This window comes from Choloepus didactylus, chromosome 25 (genome assembly GCF_015220235.1).
Source record: "Choloepus didactylus isolate mChoDid1 chromosome 25, mChoDid1.pri, whole genome shotgun sequence".
NCBI lineage: Eukaryota > Metazoa > Chordata > Mammalia > Pilosa > Megalonychidae > Choloepus > Choloepus didactylus.
The window spans coordinates 8090662-8096661 of record NC_051331.1 but is presented as its reverse complement, the minus strand read 5'-3'; positions in this window follow the sequence as shown (position 1 = coordinate 8096661).

Sequence of the window (6000 nt, the reverse complement as noted above, 5' to 3'; positions counted from 1 at the left end):
TGCCTCCTGACTTAAACAGCCTTGAATCCCCAAAGACTTTAGGATAAACTTCAACTTAAGTGTCTTAGCAAGACCTTTCTTGATAGGATCTGGCTTAGCTCTTAAGCCGCCTCTCCTGGCATGAACCACCCTATGTGCCAGCTGTTCTGAACACCTCGTGACTGTAGGACCTTGCACAGTCCTTTCATCAGCCTTGGCTTTCTCTTAACCATCTTGATAACCTCTTTCTCACCCAATACTCAACTCAAGCAGCACTTCTTTCAGGAATGTTTTGCCTTATCTTCTGGGTTAGGTCCCCTGACCTCTGTGAATGTATGGCATTTATCATAACATTGTAATTATTAGCTTGCTCATCTAGGGGCAGGATATTAAAGTGGCTAAGAGCCTAACTCTGGGCTTTGCTCTTTACTGCCTAATGGCATAACATCTGTGGTTCTGTGTACTTGGATCTAAAAAGGAGAAACAATAGGATCTTCTCCCTACAGTCCTTCTAAGGAATCAATGAATTAATGTACATAATATTTAGAAGGTACTTAGAACAGTACCTGGCATATAATGAATATGATGTAAATGCTAGTTATTGTAGCAGTCAGCTATTGCTGTGTAAGAAAAGGACCCAAAACAAAGTGACTTGAAACAGCAATTTTTAAACTTGCTTTTAAATATAGGCATTTCATGCTACTTACTGCTTCTGCTGCATCTCACAACTTTTAATATGTTCTGTTTTCATTATCAATAGGTTAAAAATATTTTCTAATTTCCATAATGAGTTATTCTCTGACCCATGGGCTATTTAGAGATGTGTGGCTTAATTTCCAAATCACTGGGGGATTTTCTAGTTATCTTTCTGTTACTGATTTCTAGTCTAATTCCATTGTGGTCAGAGAATATGCTCTGTATGGTTTCAATCCTTGGAACTTTATTGAGACTTGCTTTATGGTCTAGCACATGGATTCTTTTGGTGAATATTCCAAAAATAACAATTGATTATTCTCTTTCACATGTTGGCAGGTTGGCTGGGACTTGACTGATGCCGTTTGGGGAGAGCTGGGTGGCTCAATCCATATTTTGTCTTCTCTCTACAGGTTGGGTTCAGGTCTTTTCTGCATTTATTCATTCTGGACCCTTGGCCAGAGGAGTAGCAGCTCCCTGGGGGAAGCCCTCCTTGTGCTGATGACAGAGACAAGTGGGCACGTGGAAACACCCGAAGCCTTTTGAGCCCCAGGCTCAGAACATGCACCGTGATCCTTTCGCTACATTCCATTGACCAAAGCAGGTTGCAAGGCTGCGTCCAAGGTCAAGGGGTCGGACTTTGTGGTTTAATTGCCTCCTATTTACCCAGTTGGTGAAGGATTCTGTTCTTGGGTTATAGGGAGGGCTGAACGCATGGCATCTGACACTGGTTAGATGATATTGACACACTTGTTAGCCACATAAACTCACTTCCCTGGAAAGAAGGACAATGCCCCCCCCCCAGCCTAACAACAGGGCCATTTGGGGGGCAGGAGCTGTGGGAGGTGGGCTTTGTAGCAACAAGAGGATGGGGTGGCCTCTAGCTCCCATTGGAGCATGTGATTGGCTTTTTTCAATAATTCCACGGGCTGGCAGGGAACTAAAGCCTGCTTTTCAGGGGCAAGCAGGAACTGCCTCTGCCCTTCTGGGGAAGGAGGATTGTTTGTCTAGGAGACTTTATCTGTGAAAGCAGAATGGGGAGGGGAACTTGCTGTTAGGCCATTTGAGGTCCTTCCAATTTCACCAGATGTCAAAGCAGTGCAAAACATAGGGCCTTAATTTTAGGTCTTACATCTTGCTCTAACTCTAGTGTGAGTGACTGCCAAGTCCCACGGTGCAGGGCGTGGGTCCAGGGAGGGGTGAAATGGGGCCAATAATTTAACCCACCACACGTGTCCTTACTTCTCTGTTTCCCTCACCGGAATATTATCCCCCAAGGGCAGGAACTGGGAGAATCCGCTGTGTTTTTCAAAGGTTAGCCTAGCACCCGGAACAAAAACATTCAGTGAAAGCATTCCAAACACACCAATTAGCAATTGGAAGCTAGACTGTTTTGGCCCCTGGGCAAGACTTGGATAAGTTGGTGCTGCTTGCCGGGGAGCTGAGAAAGTGTCCCGATTCCACAGCTAAGCATTTGACCCAAATCTGGGAGACTTGAAAGGAGTATGTTTTCATGCACAGCTTCTCAAAGTCTACATCTGACATTCAGTCACTCCAGGATGTCACCCTCCCCACTCTGCATTTGTCTGACGTGCTGTGAAAGGGCGTTTTGAACAGCTCTATTTTGGGATTTTGGCAGCATAGTCTCACCATTTGTCAACTCCCTCCATGCAATATGCGCAGGAGGGCAGAGAAGTGTACATAACATAAGATGGCCTGTTTTAACCAATGCATGTTTAAAATACTTTATTTATCAAAAAATTAAAGAAAAAAACCAAAACCAAAACAATTCAAACAAAACACAACAAAGGAAGAAGAAAAGCAAATAACCTAAAATAACTACATTGCTTCCAACATGTTCCTACCATACCCCCCAAAAAATAAACCAAAGTCATTCCTGAGCATTCCCATATCATTAAGATTACTCTCCATAACTTATTTATTCTTATTAGATTATCGTTCCCCCTTTGCTAGTTGCTGTCTATTGTTAGATCCCCTACATTCTACAATATAAACCATTTACTTTACATTTTTCAGTGTTCACATTAGTGGTAACATACAATAACTCTCTTTTTGTGCCTGATTTATTTTGCTCATCATTTTGTCTTCAGGGTTCATCCATGTTGTCATATGTTTCACAACCTCGTTCCTTCTTACTGCCGTGTAGTATTCCATCAGGTGTATATAACGCATTTTGTTTATCCACTCATTTGTTGAAGGATATTTGTATAGTTTCCACCTCTCGGCAATTGTGAATAATTCCATTATGAACATCGGTGTGCAAATATCAGTTCGTGTCACTGCTTTCAGATCTTCCAGATATATACTGAGAAGTGAAGTTGCTGGATTGAGGGGTAACTTGATATCTAGTTTTCTAAGGAACCACCAGACTGTCCTCCGGAGTGTCTGGTACCATTATACAGTCCCACCAGCAATGCCTTTTTTTTTATTAGGAGAGGTTGTAAGTTTACAGAAAAATCGTGCATAAAATAAGAGTTCCCAGGTACCACCCTATTACTAACATCTTGCATCGGTGTGGCACATTTGTTACAATTGATGAAAGAACATTTTTATAATTGTACTGTTAACTATAGTCCATGGCTTATATTAGAGATCACTGTTTGTGTTGTGCTGTCCTATCCATTTTAATCATTTTTAAGTGTAGAATTCAGTGGCATTAATTACATTCACAATGTTGTGCTATCATTGCCACCTTCCATTATCAAAACTTTCCCATCATCCCAAAGAGAAACCCTTTACCTGATAATTAACCACTCCCCATTCCTCCCTCCCTCAGCCCCTGGTAATCTCTAATCTACTTCTAGACACCTCTATGAATTTGCCTATTTTAGATATCTCATATAAGTGGACTATTACAACATCTGTCCTCTTGTATCTGGCTTCTTCCACTTACATGATGTTTTTGATGTTGTGCTATGTATCAGAATGTCATTCCTTTTCATGGCTGAATAATATTCCATTGCATGTTGTCTTAGTTTTCCAGGCTGCTACGACAGATACCACACAATGGATTGGCTTAAACAATGAGAATTTGTCTCATGGTTTTGGAGGCTAGCAGGCTTGCTTCCTTCTGGGATCAGCAGCATCTGGTGCTGGCTTTCCTCAATTCTTGGGGTTCCTTGGCTTGAATCCCTGCTTCACATCACATGGCAATGTCTTCTCCTTTCTCTTCTAGGTTCCGTTGACTTCCAGCTCCTTCTTGTGACTTTCTCTGTCTGAATTTCTTCCGCTTATAAAATACTCCAGTAATCTGGATTAAGACTCAACTTCACTCGGTTGGGCCACACTTTAACTAAATATAGCACCTTCAAGAGAAATATTTGCAACAGGTTCACACCCCCAGGAATGCAGATTTAGGCTAAGAATATGTCCAAATTGGGGTGTGTAATTCAATCTACCACACATGCATAAATCAAAATTTGTTTATCCTTTCATTGGTTGATGAACACTTTTGATGATTGGCAATAATGCCGTTATATACAAGTATGTGACTGAGTCCCTGCTTTCAATTATTCTGTATATACACCTAGGAGTGGGATTGCCAGGTTATATGGTAATTCTATGTTTATCTTTGCAAAGAGCCACCACACTGTTCTCCAAAGGGCTTTACCACAAGCAACACCGGGATGTCCCAATTTCTCTATATCCTCCTAACACTTCTTCTTTTCTGTTTTTTAATAATAGCCATCATATCGGGTGTGAAGCTACATCTCACTGTGGTTTTGATTTGCATTTGCTGAATGGCTGATGATGCTGAACATCTTTTCCTGTATTTATTGACCGTTTGTCTATCTTCCTTGGAGAGATGTCTATTCAAGTCCTTAGCTCATTTTAAAATTAGGTTGTTCATCTTTTTGTTGCCGAGTTGTAGCAGTCCTTTATAAATTCTGGATCCTAGAGCCTTATATGGAGCCCATTTTGTCTTGTTGATATCTCTGCATGACATCCTTATTTTACTTTAATTTTTTCCTCACTGGTTTCAAAATATTCTAACCACCCACATTCCAAGATGCACATCTACCACAAGGCGGCCTGGTTCCTAAATGGTTCATGCAAATCTTGAAGAAGTCCCTACTTCCAGAAGAGGAAAACAGATTTTAATCCACACCACGCAATATCGTTGAATAAATGCTTGCAGGTAGAGGTAAAAATGTAGGTTATCTGTGGTTAATGCATGGTGGTAACCGATTACATTCTGAGATTTTCAAATCTTCCTCTATTCTCTTTACTGGGTTATTGCTAGAGGAACATTTTGATATCCAGATCCCATACTTGAAATAATCAAAACCCCGGCAATAGACTGGGTGACTTATTTTTCTGACATTTTACTTTGAAAATGATCAAACCTTTAGAAAAATGGCAAGAACAGAACAATGAACTCCACAGACTCTTCGCTGAGACCCCCCAATTGTTGACATTTACGATGTTAGTCTCATCTCTCTGTTTCTCTGTTTGTGTCTCTTTGTCTATCTCTTTCTCTCTATGTTTTATTAAATATATACACACATATATTATTATTATTATTTTCCTGAACCTTTTGAGAGTTAGTTGCCGTCCTCCTGACCTTTCAGTCCCAAACACTGTTCATCTCCCAAGAACAAGGACAATTTCTTACATAACCACAATATATGATCAAACTGAGGAAACTAAACATTTATACAATACGATTATCTCATCTATAGTCCATATTCAAATTTTGCCAATGGATTGTGTGATTTTTTTAATTAAATTCAGTTTTATTGAGATATATTAACACACTATAGAATCATCCATGGTGTACAATCGTTTACAGTATCATCATATAGTTGTGCATTCATCACCCCAATCTACTTTTGGACATTTTCCTTACACCAGAAAGAATAAGAATAAAAAATAAAAGTAAAAAAGAACACCCAAATCACCCCCCCATCCCACCCTATTTTTCATTTAATTTTTGTAAATACATTGTAAAGGGAGTGTGATCCACAAGGTTTTCACAATCAAACCGTCACCCCTTATAAGCTACATTCTTAGACAATCATTTTCAAGAATCAAGGCTATTGGGTTGCAGTCTGATAGCTTCAGGTATTTACTTCTAGCTATTCCAATACATTGAAACCTAAAAAGGGTTATCTATATAGTGCATAAGAATGTCCACTAGAGTGATCTTTTGACTCCATTTGAAATCTCTCAGCCAGTGAAACTTTATTTCGTTTCATTTCACATCCCCCTTTTGGTCTAGAAGATGTTCTCAATCCCATGATGCCGGGTCCAGATTCATCCCCGGGAGTCATATCCTGCGTTGCCAGGGAGATTTACACCCCTGGG